The sequence below is a fragment of the Canis aureus genome, chromosome 23 (assembly GCF_053574225.1).
Source record: "Canis aureus isolate CA01 chromosome 23, VMU_Caureus_v.1.0, whole genome shotgun sequence".
Classification (NCBI taxonomy): Eukaryota; Metazoa; Chordata; class Mammalia; order Carnivora; family Canidae; genus Canis; species Canis aureus.
In genome coordinates, this window is record NC_135633.1 from 9159783 (window position 1) to 9182256 (window position 22474).

Consider the following 22474-nt stretch of genomic DNA (forward strand, 5'->3'; position numbering starts at 1 on the left):
GTTTGTATGAATCCTGCTCATCTTGTGATAGGATCTGTGTAAATATTTGATAGGCATCATCTCATCTTGAACCCTATAAGGTAGAAACTGTGATTGTCCCCATTTTCCAGATAAGGAAACTGAGGCTTAGAAAACTTAGGCTCCTTGATCAAGGTTACATAGAAACCTTCCAGAGGAATCCACAGAAAGAGGAGAGCTCCATTCCGAACTCACGAGTGTTACCAAAGCCCTCGTTCTCAACCTCTGCCCTCCATTTAATCTGCACAACCAGGCTGCCAGTTAATGCCATTGCTTCTCCCATTTGACAGATGTGCAGGTGTGAAGTCCAGGGAAGAGAAGCAGTTGGTTCCCACACTAGTCACTGCCAGGCTGGGGCCAGCGCTGGGCATTCTGACCCTTGGCCCTGTGCTTCCCATGACAGCAGGCTGCCTCCCAGCACCCTGGGAAGGGCAGGCTTGGGAGAAATCCCCTTCCTTATAAACAGGACCTGAGGTGGAAACTGGCCAGCTGTCCATTAAACCTGCAGTTCAGGAGAGAGGTAGGGTGCAGATGAAAAGAAAAATCTTAGCAGGTTTACTGGGATTTCCAGACAGATTTCCAGAGAAGCCTGTTCTAATGCTCATACCTCAATGTTTCAGCCTGATCCGTGGGGCTCATGGGCAGGTATCATGGCCTCCACTCACTGCTGGCTTCTACTTGCATCTTCTTATCCTTATCTCCAGCAGCCCCACCACTTCCACCAAAGTACCAGGAGTGTATGTGCCTTCGGTGTGGCTCCACCCGCGTAAAGCTCCCCATGATTATTTGCTAGACATCTGCTGTGTGCTGGGCATCATGCTAACCTCTCAGTGCCTCAACTGCCTCTTCTAGTAAATTGAAATAACCTTAGTAACCTCTTCATGAGAATGTTATGAGGTCTACCTGAGCAGATTGTGCAAACCACATCTGTAGCAGAGGACTCCTATCGAGTACATATAAGGACTCCCAAAATTCTGCACTAAAAGAACCAACAATTCATTAGAATGTGAGCAAATGACATCAAAGACAAAGCGGATTTTACCAAAGAGGAAGTATAGTGGAAAATAAGCACACAAAAAGGTATGCAGCATCACTAGCTATTGGGGAAATGCAAAATAAGACCATGGTGAGATGCTACTAGTAGAACCAGCTGAAATTAAAAAAAAAAAATAGTGATAACACCAAATGCTGGTGAAGATGTGAGGAAACTCAATCAGTCACACAGTGCTGGTGGAAATGTAAAATGGCACAGCCACTCTGGGAACCATTTGACTGTTTCTCAAAAACTAAACATACACTCACCAAAAAAACCCAAGAACTGTACTCCTGGGCATTTATCCTTGAGAAATGAAGACTTATGTTCAAGTAACACCTAGATATGAATGTTTATAGCAGCTTTATTTGTAATAGCCCCACACTGGAAACAACCCAGATGTCTTTCAGTGGTTGAACTGTGGTACATCCATATACCACAGAATATTACTCAGCGACAACCCAAGAATGAACCATTGATCTACACACAACAACTTGGCTAGATGATGCTGAGTGGGAAAAGTCCAATCTTACAAGGTCACATAGGGCGTCATTCCATTCAGATAACACTGTGGAAATGAGAAAAGTCTAGGATGGAGAATCTACTAACAGTTGCCAGGCGTTAAGGATGGTAGAGGGGAGACGGCTGAGTATTTCTATCAAGGGGTAGCACACGGGAGGTCTTTTTTTTTAAAATTTTTATTTATTTACTTATGATAGTCACAGAGAGAGAGAGAGGCAGAGACACAGGCAGAGGGAGAAGCAGGCTCCATGGACCGGGAGCCTGATATGGGATTCGATCCCAGGTCTCCAGGATCGCGCCCTGGGCCAAAGGCAGGCGCCAAACCGCTGCGCCACCCAGGGATCCCCACGGGAGGTCTTTATCAAGATAAAATAGATCTGCATCTTGATGTGGTGGTGGTGACACGAGTCTACACAAGGGAGGAAACCACACATAACTACACGCACACGTCATCATCACACATCAGTTTCCTAGTTTTGATACTGAGCTACAAAGATAAGATGTAACCATCGCAGAAAACTGCTGAAGGGATGAGGGATGTCTCTGCATGATTTTGCCATGTCCTGCAAATCTATGATTTTTTTAAAATGTTTTTTAAAAAATAGATTTTGTTTATTTATCTGAGAGAAAGAGAGAGAGTGAGAAAGGGCACAAGCAGGGGCAGGGGAATGGCAGAGGGAGAAACAGACTCCCTGCCAAGCAGAGAGCCTGACACGGGGCTCAATCTCAGGACCCCCAGATTGTGACTCGAGCCGAAGGCAGGTGCCCAACCAACTGAGCCACCCAAGTGTCCTGCAAATCTATGTTTCAAGTGAGTAGTAAAGAGTTTAGATCAGTGCCTAAGTGAGTACTTAATCAATATTAGCTTTCTCGGGCAGCCCCAGTGGCTCAGTGGTTTAGCGCCGCCTACAGCCCAGGACGTGATCCTGGAGACCCGGGATCGAGTCCCATGTCAGGCTCCCTGCATGGAGCCTGCTTCTCCCTCTGCCTGTGTCTCTGCCTCTCTCTCTCTCTCTATGTCTATCATAAATAATAAATAAAAAAATATTTAGAAAACTTGTTCAAGTTCACATACCCAGAAAGACCCGGAAATTAAAGCTGAAATCCACAGACTTCCCATATACATATGGGTCCAAAGGCCAGTAAGATAAAAATCTTTGCTCTAGTCAAGCTTATAACACAGGACTGATGTAAGGGATATAATTCAAACCCAAGCAGAATGTCATACAGTCTGTGTGAGTTCTGTGGGAGGATAGGAGATGGAGGAGAGAAAAAAAATCCAAGAAGAGATCTAGGAAGGCTACCTGAAGGAGGCGGCATATGGGATTGTTTTGAAAAATGAGTAGGAGCTCAGTAGGTGTGGAAGGGAGTGGTGGTGCAGGAACAGTCATGTCAGGCAGAAAGAACCCGATCGTTAAGGCGTGGGAGTGCTTGGAGAAGAGCAACAAGCCCAAGGTAGCTAAGGCAGCTGGCATGTGACCAGCGTCAGATGCAGATTAAGGAAATGCAGGGAGGAGTCGACGAAAATGACCTCTGAATGATAGGCGGGGGACTGGGCTTGTTTTCCCAGCTTTGGTTCACTGTAAGCTCCAAAGTCTGCAGTGGACATTGAAGAGGCATTTATTTTATTATTTTTAAATATTTTATTTATCTATTCATGAGAGACACAGAGAGAGAGAGAGAGAAAGAGAGGCAGAGACACAGGCAGAGGGAGAAGCAGGCTCCATGCAGGGAGCCCGATGTGGGACTCGATCCCGGGTCTCCAGGATCACGCCCTGGGCCGAAGGCAGGAGCTCAACCGCTGAGCCATCCAGGCGTCCCAAGAAAGAAGCATTTAATGTGCAGTTAAAACAATGTACACAACACGGGGCCAGGCTTCTGGTTGTGTTGAAACAGTCAGGCCGAGCTACACAAGGGGTTCTGGGCTCCCAGGAAGCAAGGGGCCCCTTCAGATCTATTTAAGGACCTCAGGATAAAGTTTTCCCAGGTCCCTCCAAGGCCCGGCCCCAGTAGATCCTGATGACAACCTCTGCCTCTTGTGTGTCCTGGGGCCCCACGACAGTTACCCTGGGCTTGGGAATTTCATTTCTTAACCGTAAGTTAGGAACCCTATCCCACTTGGACTCATTTATCTTTCTTCTCTGGCAGTAACTTCTGTGCGGTCAGGATCCGAGACTATCTGTGTCGTCGTTGAGCCCCGCTTGGAGTTGACTGCCTAGCGGTGTCCAGATTCGATTCCATTCAATTGATCCAGCGTTGATTTATCAGGCACCTGCTAAACGCAGAGACTGCGCTAGGGATTGGAGTCAAAGAACAAAACACAGTCCCTTGGCGGAGAAGAGACAACTGTGGTGCACCACGCACTGGGCCGTGTCAGTGCCAGTGGTCTAGTGGCAAAGGGACAGGAAACTATCCAAACTGTGACCAGGGAAGACAGTCACATCTGCACAACTTATCTTTTAAAATGTGGAGGTGAAGCCTCATTTTCCACGAGAATGGGCACTGCTGGTTGCGTGTCACGGAATTCCTAATGTGGCTAAACTGAGACCATAGACCATGTTTCCAGCTCAGGAAATGTACTGCAAGGGTGACGATGAGACCTGTAATTTTTTTTTTTTTTGCTCAGGTTGTGAGTGAAATTTGGAAGTAACATGACCTCCATATTAGAAACGTGTGAAGGAACAATGCATTTTAGATCATTAGCCAAAATAGCGATACTTCCTGCAATCCGGCTTCCAGAGCTCTAAGGTGAGTCATTTGAAGAAACTGGAGTTCAAAGACTCTAGGTGGGAAACTGATGAAGTTGTCGTCACTATGTCCACATTCAAGTGGAGAGAAAAGAAGCTCAGCTAAGAGAACCGTGACAAGGCTGCCTGACAATGTCGGGGGAAGCACGAGCTCTTTCGGAGAGGCCTACCTTGAAGACAAGTTGACTCAGCCTTTGCAGGAGCTAAGGTGACTTTGATGGGTAATGGAATGAATCATAACATGTACGAATAAGAATAATTTTTAAATAAAAATGTACTGAGTTAAAAAATAACTCAATGGAGTGGAGCTGGTACCTGGTTGTCTGTGGGTGTTTGCAGGCAGGATTGTTGTCCGAATGTCCACTTTGCTCTGCCTTTACTGGACTATTCCTGGGGCCCGGCTCAGCTGATGCTTTTGGAAAATAATTTTGAGCTGTATGGATAGCTTTTCCCGATGCACACCCAAGCTACAGAAGGAAGAATTAAATTAAAAAGGAGCAGCTGAGAGGGACCTCAAAGATCCCCCAGGACAACTGCTTTCGACCTTGGTTTTCTGGAGCCTCAGGGTTCCAGGTGGGCTGGGAGCTCTGGGCAAGGGGATGCTGAGGGCCTGGGCTCAGGGTCTCCTGCCTCAACCCAAACAGCTCGGTGTAACCTTTTTTGCACATTGACGTTCCAAATAGGTTGAAGAAAGGTTCCGTGGTTTAAGGTTCAAACCCCACTAAGTTAGTCCTGCACAACCACCACCACCATCATTACCATCACCACCATCTCTGCCAATAGCGGATTTGGGGCATGTCATGTGTGCCAGATGCCATTAAAAGTGCTTCGCATGCCTTATCTATAACCCTCACAGCAACTCTAAAAGGTAGGTACCACTATTACCGCATTCTACATAGAAGACTTAGCCTGGAGGGTATGGGATTTGGCCAAAGGACACAAATCATAAGCAATGGAGCCCAGCTCTGAACCCATGCAACTTGCTCCTACACCCCCACGGTTTTCCTCTACCCGGTATGAGGAACGTGGGGTCCAGACAGAGGCAGGGACTTGTCCCAAACCCCACAGTGTGCTCAGCGGGGGCAGAGCCATTCCCACTCAGAGCTTCTTCCCCCTGACATGCTCCTTCTCTGTCTCCCTTTTCATCCTCAGGGCACCTTCTAGAACTAACTCACAAGTGGCTTTAAATAGACCATCTCCTGGTTGCCATGCATCTGTGCTCCCATTCTGGGAGCGGCTGACGGAGAGGAGCTGCGATGGCTGGTCTGCTTCAGGGAACAGGGCTGGGGCTTTCTCCCTCTTGGCCTGTGGCTTCATTTCTCACCCTCTGCTCTAAATGAAGTAGGCTTCGGGCATGGCCTTCCAGGCACTTCACAAGCTGCTTTGTCCATCCTCACCTCTGCTTGCTCTTCTACACACACTGTAGCCATTGCAGTTAAGTCTATACCCTGCCCCTTTGCCGGTGCTATTCCCTCTGCTGAGAATACCCTCCCTGACTTGTTGGCCTGGTGTACTCCTTCTCAGATGTCCCCTCTCTAGCGTCCTGACCTCCCGCCAAGGCGGAAACAATCACAACTCCCCAATGCCCTCCCTGTAACAGCACACGTCACCTGGTATTCTAACCATGGACTGACTCCACGTCCTTGATTCAAAGACATGCAGGTGATCTCATTTTTACTTTACTAAAATCAGGATGGCTCTGACAATCCATGCTTCTCATTAATTTGGGGGTGTTTATTGCCTCCTGAACACCATGGTTGAATCGATAATGTATTTTGGAATCAGTGCCATCTTAGGATCTGGGGAACACAGGGCTTCTCTTTCTCCCTCCAGACTGAGCTCACCTGGGTTGGGGTCATAACCCTTGTGTTTCTGGATCCCCCCCAGCAGGCAGCACAGGGAGGGACAGAGGAGGGAGCGTTGGTGGTGAGGTGTGGTGACTTTGTGTCTAGGTCACCATGGGATGCCTGCAGGGCTTTAAACTCCAGCCATTTGCCCATTGCCCATTGAGTTCACGCAACTCCCTTGTGGTACATGCCCTAGCGAGAAAGACAGGCAAGAACAGCAGACTTCATTTCCCCCTTGTGTTAGCTTGCTAGGGCTGCCATAACAAAGTACCACAGACTTGGTGGCTTGAACAACAGAAGCTTCTTTTCTCACAATTCTGGAGGCTGGAAATCTAAGACTGAGGTGTCAACAGAGTTAGTCTCTTCTGAGGCGTCTTTCCTTGGCTTGTAGATGGCTGTCTACTCCTTGCATCTTCACGTGGTCTTCCCTCTGTTCCTTCATCTGCGTCCTAATCTCCTCTTCTTGTAAGGACACTAGGCATATTAGACTAGACTCCACTCCAATGACCTCATTTTAACTTAATTACCTCTTCAAAGACCCTATCTCAGAACACAGTCATGTTCTAAGGTACTGGATGCTAGGACTTCAACATATGAATTTGAGGGATACAGTTTGGACCGTAACAGCCCCCCTAAGGTTGATCAAGCTCAGTAGGAAGCCTGTCAGCCGCAAGATCCAAACTATGCCTCACCCTGTGCTCTGCCTCCACTTTTCTCTCTCAGAAGTAGCCACCATAGACCAGTCCCTCACCCTTGGCTCCCCTAAATTTCCAAGAGGACTTTCCAACATACCTTCTTCTGATCTCTGTTATCATCTATTGAGTTCCTGGCTCTAATTACCTCCTCATCCAGGCTTTCAGATGGAAATCTCCAAAGGCAGCTGCCCACCATTTCTCCTCTTGAGCCTCCCCCCTATATATAAATTATGGAGATCTTAGGCTTGATAGGACTTCTCAAAAATTTAGCTTTCCATTGGCCTTCCCCTTGCCTGTAGTACACATCACTAGTCAATCCCAGCATATTTTCCTGCAGAATCTAATGTCAGGCAGCCACTGCCAAGTGCGTTAGCTTGTGAGTTGGGTCATATCTGCAGTTATAGGTCTAGATGTCCTTGAAGGGATCTTCTAATCAGAAATCCTGTGGATCCTTGGGTAGACCATCCATACACTAGATCTTGTAGGATAGTCCCAAATGTATATGATTTTTACTCTCCTCAGTAAAAGCACCTTATAGAGTATTGAATAAGTAACTGTAAGTGTCTGGGTTCTTTGGGGGGCAATATTTGGCCAACCCTTACACTCCAGGCCCAATAGGTACACCCTCAATGGATCCAGTTGACCAGGAATCTGACCTTTCTATTAGATGGCCCAAGCTAGGTAACAAAGGAATAGAATTGGTAGGACATTCATCTACTCACTTATTCCTTTCACAGACATTTACTGAGCATCTACGACCTGCTTGGCGCTGCTCTAAGGGATGGGGATTCACAAAGATAGTTATGGTCTTCACTGTTGGCCAGGTGCTAGACCCGATGGCATCCTATCTATATTTGATCTTTTATGGCCTCAATTTTGATACATTTCCTTTCTATAGCAAACATTGCTCAGTGTCCACTAAAATTCATGTACTCTGTTCCATTGCACATATTTGTCCATGTGAAGGGGTTTCCCAGCAAGCAACATCAGGCTCCGGCCCCCTTGGCATCTAGGTGTAGCCACGTCCTTCACTGATGGAATATAAGATGTGACGAGAGTCACTTTTCGGCTGAGGTTTATATGAAGGGGGTGATCCTGTCCCGAGTTCATTTTCACCTTCCATTGGCTAGATGCAGATTACTTCAAGGCTCTAGAGAGGATGGTGAGGCCATAAGGTAAAAGGAGCCAGGATTCCTAAATCACTGGGTGGATGAAAGCCACCCACTGTGATCAGATATATCAGTCTTGGACTATGATCTGAACAAGAAATCAATTTCTATTGCATTTGAGCCTTTATATATTTTGGAATCTTTTTGTTATAGAAACTTATGTTACCCTAACCAACACAACTGTTAAGTGAAGTCAGTCTCACTGCTACACCAACTGAGACATATTTTTATAGCTCCATTGACTACCTTCAAAAGAGCTCTTGGATGCAGGCACCCAAGGAAACGTCCCTCAGCCAGGAATCAGCTTTTGACGCAGACTATGAGTGTTTTCTATGCAAGGGGCTTAAGCAGCTTGAGGAAAAACAAGCTTTCAAAATTTAAGAGTGAACTGTAAAGCTTCCCTGAGAAATTCCCAAGCACCATATTCCTTTGCCTGGGAAATCAGTCTGGAGCCTGGACAATTTTTTAAGCAGCCAGAAACCCGTTCCTGGGTCTCCGGACCCACTGGCTGTGGCTCACTGAGGGAGCAGGCAAAGGAAGGACCACCTGGCAGAGAGGAAGGAGCGAGTAATGGAAGCCCAGCCCCGCCACTGAATCAACAGCATGAGTCAGAGTGCTACAGAAATAAAGAAATCCCATTCATAAATTTTCTCTCACCCCAGCTTAAGAGCTTTCGAAGTCATAAAGTCTACATAAAGCCAGAAGACCTACAATTGTCCAATTAGAGGTTTTATCCAGGAAAAGACACATTTTCAAAGTCACTATTTGGTCCCCATGTCAGGAGTGTAGTGGGCTGCTTTGGCGTGCGGTGCCTCTGGGTTTTATAGAACTTTCCACTTCAGTGAGACAACACAGAGGACTTCTCAGAGAGACTCTCACCCCCGAGGTGTCATCCACCAGGGGCCTAGAGACACCCACAGCCACCATTCTTGGGAGAACTGGGGAAAAGCTGGACCCGACTTGAAGCAGCTCACCTGGGAGCAGAGGAACAAGTGAGGGCCGACTGTTAGCTATTCTGGCGTGCCAGGTCCTCTCCTGAATACACGGCACACATTACCGCATCTAATCTTTATTACTACCCTGCAAGGAAGGGTCTGTTTTCCCCTCCACCTTTCAGGTAAAGAAAGTGAGGCTCGGAAAGGTCAACCGACACGCTGAAGGTCATGTGGCTCAGTGAGTAACAAGGCCAAGATCTGAACTACTGCTTCTAAAGCACTTCAACCCCGACGTCCTGTTGCCACTCCCGATCCCAGGACCCTTACTCTCTCTGTCCCCATGCAAGCTGCACAGGAAGGACATTCAGACAGAGGCCAGGGTACAGCATGTCATTACTAGTGGGAGCTCCACTGAAAAGTGTGACCAATGAGAGGAGCCAGGACTGGAGAGGGAGAGCTCCCAATATTTGTCGGGCACTGTCCTGGCATTTTACTTAGATTAAATGCTAAACCCTCGTCACGGTCCTACAAAAGAAATATTATTACACCCATGTCAAACTGATGCTCAGAAAAGTGAAGTGCTTTCCTGGAGCCACATGGCTAGGGCATGGTACAGGGTCTACCTGAATAGAGACCTTGCTCAGGGCCGTTATGCTGCACACTGAGTTTACCCACCTCTGCATCAAATGGCTTTTATTCTTGGGAGGGATTTCTCTCTTAGCAAATTCCAACTCTACCTGTGCACATTTCATTGAGAAGACCCCTGAAGGTCCAAGATATTGAGGCACATTCATTTTTACCTTTAGGCCACTTCCCAGCTGAGTAATCTTGAAAGTGTTCCTAAACCTTTCGTGGGATTCACCAGATAGACCAAAGGTTGGTAGCTTTTTCCTTTAAAGAGCCAAAGAGTCAATATTTTAGGTTTTAGGGTCCAGCCAACCTCTGCGTGGCCACTGCTTAGCTCTGCCACTGAATTGTGAGCCACAAACCCTACAGAAATAGATGCATAGTTGGCTGGGCCAACTCTGGCCATGATCTACATGACCAAAGGATCCCACAAGTAAGCGCTAAATTCCCACTGTGTAAGTGCTCCAGAGAAGAGGGAGCACTGAGCTCTGAGAGCTTCTTCTCCGGGAGCCCGTCTCAGGGTGGGATGAGGTTGGATGAGGGCACTCTGTGAGTGCACCCAGGGCTAAGACAGGGGTCCAGGGGTCCTGCTCTTCCCTTGGGACTCCCCCTGGCGCCCGTGGCCTCCCTGGCCATCGGGGAGTCTCCTCTGGAAGCTGAGGCCTGGCCTGCAAGTCCCTGCCGGGGGCAGGGGGGTGGCAGGCTCCCCGGAGAGCAGCTAGGGATCTCTGCAAAGGCTGGCATAGCCTGGGCCCAGGGGCAAACCGCCGCCTCATTTCCCTCCGGCGGGCCCGGCCCTCCCGGAACCTTCTGGATTGCTGTCACAGCAGCTGCAGCAGGCTCGCCCTGGTGCTAATTTAAGAAAAGCCGGGCCTGGAAAGCCGGGCGCAGGGCGCAGGGCGCAGGGCGCAGGAGCGGAGGATGGAGGAGGAGGCCGGGCTGGCCGCCCAGGCTCAAGGCCCTTCGCCCCTCCCGCAGCCGCAGCCGCAGGAGCAAGTGCTGGCGAGGACTCCGAGAGGCGGTGGTCGGTGGGGGCCGCCGCCGGAGTCAATGGCGAGAATCCGAGTCGTTTGTCTTATTGTAAAAAAGATGTGTGTTTGGACGCAGAGACGCTCTGGATCCCTTCTTTCCCCTCCAGGCATGAGAAGCTGCAGAGAACAAAGCGCTGCTGGCCCCGAGGCTATTTCGGGCGCCTGTCGCTGGTCGCCCGCTCCGAGGCCCTGGCACACGCCGCCGTCTCGGAGGACGGTTTTCGACCAGCTGCAACGGGGCCTGAACGAGCAGCTTGCCGCCCCCCGCCCCCCGGGCCGCGCCCCAGGTGCCCGCCGCCGGCCTCCTGCCCGCGCCCAGCCTGCAGGCGCCGAGCTGCGCCGCCCAGCCCGTGCCAGGGAGCTGGTGACCCAAGGAAATAGCTCTGATAAGGCCGTAAAAATAGCCCGCGGCGCTGGAAAACCTTCTGTGGAGAGGTCTGTTGACAAGAGGGGAAACGGAGCCGCGAAAAAGATAGGCGGGAAGGACGCGGCCGGGACGCGGAGCCCACGGCGCCGGCCGGGCACCCGGGAGCGGCAGGGACCGAGCCCCGCGACCGCACGGCCGCTGGCGGCCCGACTGCGCTGGCCCTCGGTGGCCCCCGGCCTGTGCCGTGTCACCCGGCCTCCGGGCCATTCTGCTCACGGAGGACGGCCGGCGGAGGCCGCGGGTCCCAAGTGCAGCCCCACGGGGACGCAGGTAGAGAACGGGGGCCGGGCTAACCCCCACTGACCCACGCGGGGACCGTGGGCCTCAGTCCCCTGCTGTGATAAACACAGTGTTCGACCCGGGTCACGGGGCCGTGCCACCCTTACCTGCGTTCTAAGTGCCAGGGCTGCAGCCCTGGGATCATTTAGACTCTCACAAATGTGGACTGGGGACATCCTGTGTGCCGGGCACGGTGCTGCGAGCCGGGGACACTTCGATGCGGAAGATAAAGCCCCACTGTGAGGTATTTCAGTTCCTTAGGGGACACAGCAGAGAACAGAGAGCCCTCCTTTGGAATATAGAACCAGCACTGCTTGCCCTGAAACAGCTGAAATGAAGAGCCCCAGAACACCGTTTTGGGGCCACAGAGACATTCCTTCCAACTCTACATATGCATTATGTCCTGGAGAAAGAATAACAGAAAGTCTCGGTTTGTCCTTTTAAAACAGCAGGTGAACAGATACATGTCATTGGGCACAAAAAGGGCCATAAGAGAGTTAAGTTTAAGAAAGCACCGTGAACACTGGGAGCAGCAGGGAAGGCCTCACGGAGGAGGTGACATGGGCCAACTCTTGAAGGACGTGCAGGAGCTGGCCAGGCAGAAAGGAGAGGAAAGCATTCCCATGAGAAGGAACAGACAGCATAGTGTTTCTGAGAACAGTGTCTGTAGCTGGAGATGGCTGGTGTGCACGATACAAGGACTGGCGATACTCAAAACATTCTCAAATTGCCATGGCAAGGGACCAACCAGGCAACAGGTGCTGGCCACAGTGCTGGAGAACACGGTCCTAGAGCCCGTCCATGTGCGCGGACCAGCCCCACTGGCTGCTGGACTGCTGAGAGGTCTAGGGCGCTGTGGCAGGGGCTGGGTGGTTGGAGGCTATTGAGCAGGAAGGCAGGTAGAGGGCTCAGGACAGAAGATGCCACCAACTGGTTGGGATGTGTTATACCGATGTGTGCCAGCCAAGTGTCTGCCCCCAAATGGAGGAAGAAGTAGAGGGAGAGGAACCCTAAGGATGGGTACAGGGTCTCCTGAACCCACTGGGAGATAATGGGGCAGAGATTTGGGACCCCCCACTATGACTTTTGCCAAAACAAAATATAAACCTTGACAGAGAACCTGTTTATAGGTGGATCTCCCATTCCAGATTTCACCTAGAGGAAGCATTTTGATGTTAAAAAGATGACTCGTGCAACATAGATTCTGTTCTTTGTTGAGCATATTGGACATCTGAATGGCCTCCCGCAGCCTTTGCCACCATGCCATGAAAGGGTGTATCTCAAAAGGCTCTAAAGTCATTCTTTCTTCTTCATTCCCACGGCAACCGCCCCAGTTCAGGCCTCGTCAGCTCTTCTCTGGACCAGCACAATTATTTTCTCCTTGCGGTGAGCCTTCCTCTTCCCTGTCCTGCCTCCTTCAATCCATGCTCCAAGCGATGGCCAAAGTGATCTTCCAAAAATATGCATCTGATTGCACCGCTGCCCCCCAAGAGTTCCCCTGGCTTTCAGAAGAAAATACAACTTCCTTAGTCTGACATCCAAGGTTCTTCATGGCCAAGTGTCACTTTAAAGTGTATCCCATGTCAACCATCCCTGCCGGGTTGAGGCGGGATGGCCTCATCAAGGCAAGACTTGTGTCTGGGTCAGTTACAGCACGCGGACTCTGTCCATCCAAGAGGGGCTAGGGGTTGTTATGGGCTGGATTATGTCCCCCCAGAAACTCATTAACCTGAATCCTGTCCTTCTAAGAAGAGGAAATGAGGACACACAGGGAGACATCAGGGGGCATGATGTGAAGAGGCAGGGAGAGGTCAGCCATCTACGCGCCAAGGAGAGGGGACTCGGGGGAAACCAAGTGTGCCAGCACCTTCATCTTAGACTTCCAGCCTCCAGAATGGAGACAACACAAACTTTTATTGGCTAAGCCATTCTATTTCTGGTGTATTGTTATGGCAGCCCTTGAAAATTAATACAAGTGACAATAAAAGCCTAAAGGAAGAGTAGCGAGCTTGTCACCTTGTCAGACTGCCTTAGCCCGATTCCATTAAGAATTTTGGGTTTAGAATTCCTATGGTCTGATTCCACGCCCAGCCAGCAGCCTTCTGATTATATTTAGCTTCCCACACTGCTGTTCTATGCGGCGTGAATTCACTGATGAAGCCAAGCTCCAAAGGGAGCTTTCCAGACCCTGCAATGGTTACATTTCTCCCTGTGTGACAGACACAGAGATGCATGGCTCAAATCCTCCTGCAAAAAAGGACCTGATGGCCAGCGGCAGGGAGTGTGGTGTGATTTCGGGCGTGCTTTCCTCTGGGCAGCCCTGACCAGTCCCTGAGCAAGGCGAAACCGGGGCCCAGCTACTGTTGTCCAATGTGGGACCCCTGTGGTGGCAACCTCTGCTGGGGCACTTGCTTTGTCCCGGGCTGTCAGAGGCTTTGTCCCATCTGCAGCACAATCCAGGCTCCCCCTGCACAAGCATGCTTTCTGTCTTTTCCTTTTCAACGTGTCACACCCTGGGACACCATTTACACCTCCTATCCCATCTCAATCTGCAGAATCCAGCATGCAACACCCTGCAGATCAATGTCTGCAGTATCGACTGGTTTGTGGGAGGTGGTTGGTATGAGTCACTTTTGAGCCCTACGAGCTGAGGGTCAGGCCAAGGCTGCCGTAATCGTGACAAGAGATCTATTTTGGGAGGCCTTGTGGCCGGCAGCCAATAATGGGTATCTCCTGGGGACTCCACAACCTCAGATCCTATTTCTTTCTTTCAACTGCTGTGACTGGTAGAGCTCTTAGCTAGCTGATCTTCTGCGGCCCTTCCCCTCCTCTGAACGTTGAGGTCTCGCAGCAACCAGAGAAGCATCCGGAATATAGGGATAAGCCCACTCCCTGTGAGTCTTCCAGGGGCTGGTCTAGGGTTTGGTCCATCAGAGGGCTTGATAAAGAAATGATGGTGGCACCCAGTGGATGGCCATTCAGTCATCCCTGCTTGGCCATCTCTAAGGGCAACATGGGTGTTCTCTCTGAGGCTTCTGATAAGGCCACAGAGACTGTGATAGGGAGAAAGAACATACACCCTGAAAGCAGGCCGACTAGGAGTTCAGTCCCAGGCCCAGTCCATCCTAGCTCCATGCTCTTGGTCACAGGGCTTACTGGTCTTGCCTCATTGATTTTATTTTATTTTTTCTTTTTTAAATCTGTAAAATGGAAATAAGAACAATAATCCTCTGATGGGTCACCATCAGGATAAGTGAGAGAGCGTCTGTTTTATCACATGGGTTTTGGTCTTGCCTTGTCAGTATGACGAGTGTTAGTTACAGCCGGGCACACAGTAGCTGTGCAATCTGAGCCAGTTCTTTCCCTGTTTCTTTCTTTGAGATTTCCAGGCACTAGAGTGTGCAAATCTTTACAAGCTAAATATAAAAGTCCATCATATTCATGTATTTGCATAAATTAAGAAGCAGGAATTATGTATTGTAGCAACTTCTAAATAAAATCCCAAAATAACTATCTCAATACACCAATACATTAACAATGGTTATTTCGAGATAGTGAAATTATGGGCAATTTGTCTTTTCTCCCCAAATTTTCTACAATTAGTATGCATTATTTTGAAATAAGGGGGGAAAAAAAAGCAATAACCGCGAGTAAGAATAAAGCTGTCCCACAATCCCCTGTGGTGGGAAATCTGTTCGCTGGCCTTGGATTCTGCTGACAGTCTCTGTGACTCCAAGGACCTGGTGAGTCATCAAGAGTTTGAAGTAGCTTGGAAATAGAAGATTTTGCAGTGGAATGTGGCAAGGCTGCCCAGGCTTTGGGCAAGTGGGCCCAATACTTTCCCATATTACTCTGTGGAGCAAGAGCAGATAGGAGTGTGCTAACTTGGAGGTGTACAGAGGAGGGGAGCCCACTGGGGTCCCGATGTAGGCCCATGGGTGCTAGTCATCACTTGCTCTGAGAAGCCTTCCCGGGCACCCCTTACAAGAGCATGCACCCTGATGTGCTCAGGCCTCTGTGTTACAACGGTCTCCTAGTGGCCTGTCCCTGGTTCTAGGCTTGGAACAGCTGAAGAACAAGGGGCATGCTCTGCCCCCGGCTGTTTCCCCTCCGCCTCTCGTGGTGCCTGGTACAGAGTAAACCCTCAGTAAGCATTTGCAGAACGAATGACTGAATGACCCGTGAGCCTGTGCATGGCCCAGGACCAGCAGAGATGCACACCTAGAGACCCCGCCCTCGAGGCGCTCACACTGTAAGTGGAACTCAGTCTCCCCCACTCGACTGACACTATGGCCAATGCCCCACTCAATTGATACTATGGCTAATGTCTTAGGGGCATATGAGAAACTAGGAGAATTTGAGCAGAGCCCAGAAAAATGAGTAGACCCTCCCCTGTGAGGACAGAAGGCAAAGTAGGCAAAGGCACCGAGCCAGGGAGGAGGGTGCACACAGAGAGGAAGGATCAGGGGCAAGGTGGGGGCCAAGCACACAGTGCCTCGGATGGGAGGCCGGCTTTCCGGCTGCAGCAGGGAGCCCGACTGGCTTAGCAGGGGGAGGTTGATGGGGTCTGACTTGCTTCTCCCTGGACTGGCAGGACCAGGCATCGCTCACCTGCACTAGATGATGCCAGGCTCGGCCAGCATTCTTTCACCTGCCCATTACGAAGGCTCGGAAACAGGACCAGTTTGGAATCCAGTCTTGAACAAACAATCCCTCTAATTTAAACCAGCATCTGTGAGAAGGGCGGGCCTTGGCACAGGCCCCGAGAAACGTGAACATGATTAACCTCTGCCAGTTGCAGCAAATTAGCTGCAGAAAGGACATCCTGGGAGCAGGATCTTAAGTGTGGCCAACACTTAAAGATGAAGCCCGCCTGCCTTGCCTGAGCTGGAGGAGCAGGGTTGCAGCTGCATTTTGGGCCCACCGTTCCCACTCAAAAAGCACATCCCTCCCCAGGGCCTTTGTGCGTGCTGCTCCTGCAGCCTGAAACCCCTCCTCCCAATGTTGAGCATGGTTGGCTTATCTGATCTTTCAGGTCTTGGTTCAAATATTGCTCCCTTAGTGATCCCTTTCCTGGTTCCCCACTTAAAGGAGGTTTACTATCCCCTCTTCATCAGCTGCTAGTATATGCTTCTATTTTCTGCTTTCATAATGCTTATTTTTATTTTCTTGTACATTTATTTACTTTTTTCCCCCTTATCGGATCCCAAGTAGACTTAAGTTCCATGATAGCAGGGATCTTGTCTTGCTCACAGCACCTAGCACAGTGTCTGACACTTAGTAGGTACTCAGTAAAAAAAATGATTTGAGAAGAAGGAAGAAAGGGGGGGGGGAAGGAGGGGAGAGAGAAAAGAAGGAAGAAGGAGGGGGCTTCTAACACAATAGTCCTAAAATACCCATCCCAGCTCCCAGCCACACTGCTCTGAGGAGATGGCCCATCAACCACGAGCCCACAGAACACCTCCAGCAGGGCCAGGGGTGTCACATCTCCAGGGGAAATATAGGTCTGGAACTTGGTGCTGAAGGACAGGAAGGGGAAGACGAAGGGGATTGACTTTTATTTAGCACCTACTGTGTGCCGGGCCTATTCTGCTGAACAAAACCTTTCATTTTACGTTTTACGGGTAAGGAGGCGGCAGCTTGCAACAAATAAACACAAAATAGCTACCATTTATTTTGCACAGGTAAGCCTGCTACCTGTATGGTCTCATGGATCATCCCCACAAGCTTGGGAGGTACACACGGACTCCTGCTGAGACCGTATGAGTTGGGGGTGGGGAGATGCAGGGATAGTCAGTCAACGTAGTCAGTTTTACACAACTAGTCAGTGGCAGAGCCAAGATCAGAACCCAGATCTTTCTAACTCTTGTCTAATATCTTCCTTTGGCAGAAAACACCCTTCATGCTCTCGTGCTGCCTGTCCTGGCCTGGCCTGGCCTGGCCATGGTTCTCAGCAGACTTTTCAGACAATCCCCAGTGCATCCACCGGCTGCTCCTGGAGCTGATAATTAGCCTGCCACCTCCAACTGCTGAAAGCTGCTTGGGCCACCTGACTCCGCGCACATGCCAAAAGCGCCTACGCATACAGACAGGTGAGGAGGGATGGGCCTTCTGGCCCGGCAAAGCAGCCAGCTCAGAAACCACCCAGGGAGGCCTCCCCCACAAGCTGGGGTGCAGGGAAGGGCCAAGGCATTGCTTTCTGCCCAGGATGGAAGGGCACAGTCCTTCGGCTCTGTTGCTCAGTGACAGATAAGTTTCTTAATCTCTCCAAGCCCCAACCTTCTGCTGCATAAGGCTAATGTGAAGATGGAATGAACTGACATATGTCAAGCACTGCCCAAGGCTGGCCCGGAGAGACAGCTCAGCAAAGATTGGTTTTCTCTATTAAGCATAGACCCACACCAGGTGAGTTCTAAATTCAGGACCTGCCAATAAATCCTCCTTCCCAGCTGTACGCTCAAACACGTAACAAACATGCACGGAACCCATGCTCTGTGCCTGGCATGTTCTGGGCACTGGAGAAAAGGCAAAGAGCAAAGTGGCAAAAAAAGTCCTTGACTTCAAAGCCCTTACCATGTAGTTCGGGGGCTGAAGAAGGAGAGGGGACAATCAACAAGATAAAGAAATAGATAATACAGTGTGTCAGATAATGTGCCGAGAAGGAAAAAGCACAGCTGAGAGGGTGGATAGGAAGCAGAGCGGAGGCAGCTGGAATTTCAGCGAGGGTACTCAGGGATGACCCCCTGAGAAGGTGACTCCTGGGAAGAGAAGTAGAGGCAGTGATGAAGGCGGTCTCAGACTTCAGTGTGGAGGGGGAGTGGGGGTACTTTCCAGAGAGTGGAGGCAGCAGGTGCACACCTGAAGGAAAGGGGATTGTCTCCTGAGCCCAAGCGCCAAGGCATTGTCCTCACTGGGTTTCAAAGACCAGGCGTTGCCCAAACAAACAAACAAAAATAAAATCAAGGAGAAAATTAGATTTTGCAAAATGCGATTTGTGGCCGGCTCTTCAAAAGGAATAATGTTGTCCCCTGTTGCTTCGGTGGTTTGCTGTTTCTGGGAGGGAAACTGTTCTTGGCAAGCCTCGGCATGTTCGTGTAGGCTTCCCCAGGTGGTTACACTAATTAAGATCATGGCGAGACTTTTAACGGAATCACTGTCATTTATTAAGGCCTTAGCACGTGCCAGGCATGGTGCGGGAAGCTTTGGTGTGCGCCATTACCACCTCCCCTTTATAGATGAGGAAACTGAGGCACAGAGAGACGAGCCCTTTAACCAGACACACACTGATTGTTAGGCGTGAAGCATGGGGGTGGGTGCGTCAGGCCGAGGAACCACGGGGGCAAATGAGTACAGAGACTTACTCCCTCGCTTGCTCACTCACACCGTCGTCCACTCAGTGTTTGCTGAGCACCTCCTAGGGGTCCGGCCCTGTGTCCGTGCTGGGGTTGCGGCTGTAAGGAAGGCCCTGCCCTCAGAGAGCTCACAGTCAGGGGGGATCAGAAAAGGAAATAAGAACTCACATTAAGTGTGATCAGAGGTAGGATGAGGAGCGGGGTTTGTGCAGGAATGAGACAGAGGGCAGGGTATGTGTACAAGGGGGGGCAGGTGGATCAGTGCTAGGAGACCCCTCAAAGTCGGGCCCTTTAAGCTGAGCATGACTGCAAGAAGGTTCCATGAAGACTTTTTTTTTTTTTTTTTCGGAGAGGATACCACGAAAAAGAGAATCCCAGGCTGCAGGAGCAGCCTGTGCAAGATCTAAAGACAAGGAAGAGCGTTGGAGGGACCGACAAACAGCATGGCCAGAGCAGAGAGGGCCACAGGGAGAAGCCCAAGGATGAGCCCTGGGACAAGGGCAGGCCCAGCTCACCAAGGGCCTTAGGATTATAGAGCAGTGGCAAGGCCATCCCTTGGGGGGGGGGTGGCAGAAAGGCAGAGCTCCCCAGTTGTGTGGCCTTGGGCAAGCCAGTCAACCTTCCGAGAGGTGCTGATGAGGCAGGAGAGAAGGGAACGGAGGGCGGCACCTTATAGTAGTAAGTGTGCAAGCCGACGCCGGAGGACCGTGTGCCTTGACCCCCCAGCGTGGCTCTCGGGCAGCTGAGCCTTCTTCCCCCAGGATTCCCACGGGGGACCAACCTGATGCCTCCCCAGGGCTGGACCCGGTGGGGTCACCCGTTGCCCTTTCTTCCTTGGGCTGCAAGAAGTCCACAGTCAAAAGCGAAAAGAGCCAGTTGTGCCTGGCCATGCTGTGGCCGGCAAAGGCGAAATGCTCGGGAGGAAAGAAAAAAGCAGTATCTGTGAAGCTGTCAACTGGGAAATTCTGGACTGATGGAGACAGAAATATTTACTTTGCAGGGATAAATATTTCAGAAACAACCTTCCGTCGTCCAGTCTCTGGTCTGACGTAGCTTTCCCTCCCCAGGAGGGCGTTCCCGCTGCCTGTAGGAATGACGGCAACAGAAGCCTGGGACCCTTTCCATAGAACAAATGGAGACACCTCTGGGATACTTGGCAAATTCCATCTCACGGGAGGTAGTGAAAAATGCATGGATTGGAGTTAGACCTACCTCGGTTTGCTCCTGGAACCTTCCTGGGCTACTCAGTTGCCCACAGACTCATAACTGTGCCTCCGTAGGCCTCAGTTTCCCTGCATCTGATATGTAGATGGAGCTTATACAAATGTCTTCAGGATGTGACTATAAGGATGGGGCGCCCAGAATAACGTCTGGAGTAAGTCCTCTTCCTCTGCTCTTCTTCCTCTCTGCCACATGAACTTCCTACGTGACCCTGGGCACTACCAAGGCTGGGCCATTTGCCACCAGCGGCCGGGGCTCCCGGTCTCTCCGGCACAGGGGTGGCTGTCACGATGAGAGGAAGAATCTTGTAACCGAGCCAGATGGTGTTCCCAGAACTCGAGTTTACAGATAAACTTGCCCCAGACCCCTGTGGATTCACAGAGGTCATTCATTACAGACCAGAGTCTGTGTTCCTGCCGGTAACACCTGCAAATGATAATGACCACCTTGGGGAGCCCTCGGAGGGGACGAGGGCACCGCCTCCGTGGACCAACGTCAGGGCTCACCAGTGTGAACTGGAGCAAGCCCAGCAGCCCAGGAGGGGAAACCAAGGCCCCGAGCCCCTTCCCTCCAGCTGCCATCACACATCAGGCCACAGCTGGCGTCGCCGGTGGATGGAGACCACCGGGAGGAAAACTGAAAACGTCTGGTGGCTACCTCGCTGCCGCCCCTGCAAAAAACACATCTCGGGGGCAGCTCGCAAAGGCAAGCACGTCTGCTCGCGACGCAGGCTGTCTGGGTGGAGCGTTCACGGCAGCGGGCGCCGGGCGGTCCTGCGCTGCAGGAACTACTGCGAAACTAGGACTGTCAACCGATCACCGTAGTCACTCCCGCTGGAGCCCACGCCAGAGAGCCAGGAGACGGGGGCACCAGGAAACGGGCTTCTCGGGCCATAAAGTAGCCCCTTCTCAAGATGCTCTGACTTGTGGGCTTCGGGGGGCGGAGCTGAGCAAGGAATTGGTGCTTTCAAGACTAGGGATTTCAGGCAAAGCGAACACTGGGAATAGGATGAGGCCCCATTGCCACTCTCACCAACGTACTCTTGGGTAAGAGAGAAGAGGGGACTTCAAATTGTGGGACAAATGGGGATTTTAGTAATTTGAAAGACTGGAGACTTGGGAGTCCATTGAAGGGTTTCGAGGCAGTGTGGAGTCGAGGCCAGAACAGGGGCTTTAGGGTTCACAGACACCGGGGTTTGCAAATGTGGCTGTTGCAGGACTGGACGTATGTGATGTGACTGCCACCAAGCCCCCAATCTGTGAGTCTCTCTAGACCCTCACACGCCCACCCCACTCTTCACCCCCGCTCTGAGGTGCAGGAAGGTTGCTAAGTATGGTGAGCCACCCCACACGCTTGCGCTCCTTCAGATGGAAAAAAGAACCCGAGGCCCAGATCACTGCTCTGCCAAGAGTCTCCTTAGAGAGGCGCCGCGGCCAGCACTCTGCGGCGGGCCTGCCAGGGCCAGACTGGGTGGTGAAAATAAAATCAACAGCTAAGGAGGTGCTTTCTGAAGCCTCGGGGGAGAGACCCAGCATCAAGCCAGCTCGAGATCTCACTGTCCCAGCAGCAAGAGGAAAAGCAGCACCTTGTCTTGCGAATAGTCCTCTCTGCAGTGGGAGGAAGATTCTAGAAAACACACTGGTCCCAGCTTCAGCCCGTTCCCCTCAGGGATTCCCGCCGGCGGAGCGCTGAAATGTGGGTGTGTGGCTCCCCCTGCAGGTGTCCATTGTCACTGCACCCACCAAGACCCTGGCCACAGAGTTGGGTGCTGCGTGGGCAGTGGGGGGCGGGGGGGGGGTGTTTCCAAGACTTCTTGCACTAGCACATCTCCCCTGAGAGGGGTGGAGTAGGATAGAGTGAAGGACTGGCTCTTGAGACCCCCAGGACCCCCATGTGGCCTCCAGATGGACAGCTGAAAACAGAGACTAGTTTAATAAGTGCCAGTAGCAGCTAGTACTTATTAAGCACGTTCTAGACGCCAAGCACTTGATCTGCTTTACCTCCCTGAACTCTCTCAATAAGCCCATGTGGTAATCAGGATTACTATCCCCTCATGTTACAGGTGAGGATCCCAAAGCTCACGGGGTGCTGAGGCCACACATTTGGTAATTGGCAGAGCTGGGGTTAGAACCCAGGGACGCTGGACTCCAGGGCTTGTGTCCCATCACAGTGATGATTCTCCAACTTTGGGGCGGAAGCAGATCACTTAAGGTGCGTGTCAAAATGCCAGTTCCAGGGTCTCATCCCCATAGATCAGGATTCAGAGGGTCTTGGGGGGAAAATCCAAGAGTTTGCATTTTTTAATGAGCACATTGGTGAATTCCGGGCGGGGGGGCGGGGATTCATAGACCCTACTTCAAGGTCTACTGCAGGGCGTGGGGCTCCCTCACTGTCCCAGGGCTTGACCAGCAACCAAGGTGGTTATTTTATTATTTTATTTTATTTTATTTTATTTTATTTTATTTTATTTTATTTTATTTTATTTTGATTGATTGATTGATTTATGATAGACATAGAGAGAGAGAGAGAGACACAGGAGGAGGGAGAAGCAGGCTCCATGCCGGGAGCACA

The 22474-nt window shown here is 50.9% G+C and overlaps 1 protein-coding gene and 1 non-coding gene across 2 annotated transcripts in view; one reads left to right on the plus strand and one right to left on the minus strand.

Moving 5' to 3' along the window:
• Window positions 1-22474, minus strand: part of NAV2 (neuron navigator 2) — a 726136-nt gene that overhangs the window by 498707 nt on the left and 204955 nt on the right. The window lies entirely within an intron of this gene.
• Window positions 4050-4184, plus strand: LOC144295569 (small nucleolar RNA SNORA1). Its single transcript, XR_013362660.1, has one exon. It is a non-coding gene; the product is annotated as a small nucleolar RNA SNORA1 (small nucleolar RNA).